The sequence below is a fragment of the Octopus bimaculoides genome, chromosome 4, assembly GCF_001194135.2.
Source record: "Octopus bimaculoides isolate UCB-OBI-ISO-001 chromosome 4, ASM119413v2, whole genome shotgun sequence".
Classification (NCBI taxonomy): domain Eukaryota; kingdom Metazoa; phylum Mollusca; class Cephalopoda; order Octopoda; family Octopodidae; genus Octopus; species Octopus bimaculoides.
The window spans coordinates 123081165-123081423 of record NC_068984.1 but is presented as its reverse complement, the minus strand read 5'-3'; the positions used below and the strand labels follow the sequence as shown (position 1 = coordinate 123081423).

The following is a 259-nucleotide window of genomic DNA, read 5'->3' as shown; positions in this document are numbered from 1 at the left end:
GACGCTCTTCCGATCTTTGTGTGTGTGTGTGTGCATATGTGTGTATTTGTCTGGATGTGAGTTGTGTGCAAGGGTGAACTGCTTTCTTCCCTCTGTTTTCTGTCTTTCTCTCTTTCTTCACATATGGTCTTCAGATGTCGTGCAGAAAGATGTGGTACGAGTGGAAGCGGTCAGTTTTTGGAAAGAGAGAAGGCAGGAAAGGGGACAACGGCAGCAGTGATGGTGTTGTGTTGGCATTAAAAAAAAAAAAAAAAAAAAA

General features: G+C 42.9%; 1 protein-coding gene across 44 annotated transcripts in view; it reads right to left on the bottom strand.

Moving 5' to 3' along the window:
• LOC106871604 (titin) overlaps positions 1 to 259 on the bottom strand; it is a 454558-nt gene that overhangs the window by 31997 nt on the left and 422302 nt on the right. The window lies entirely within an intron of this gene.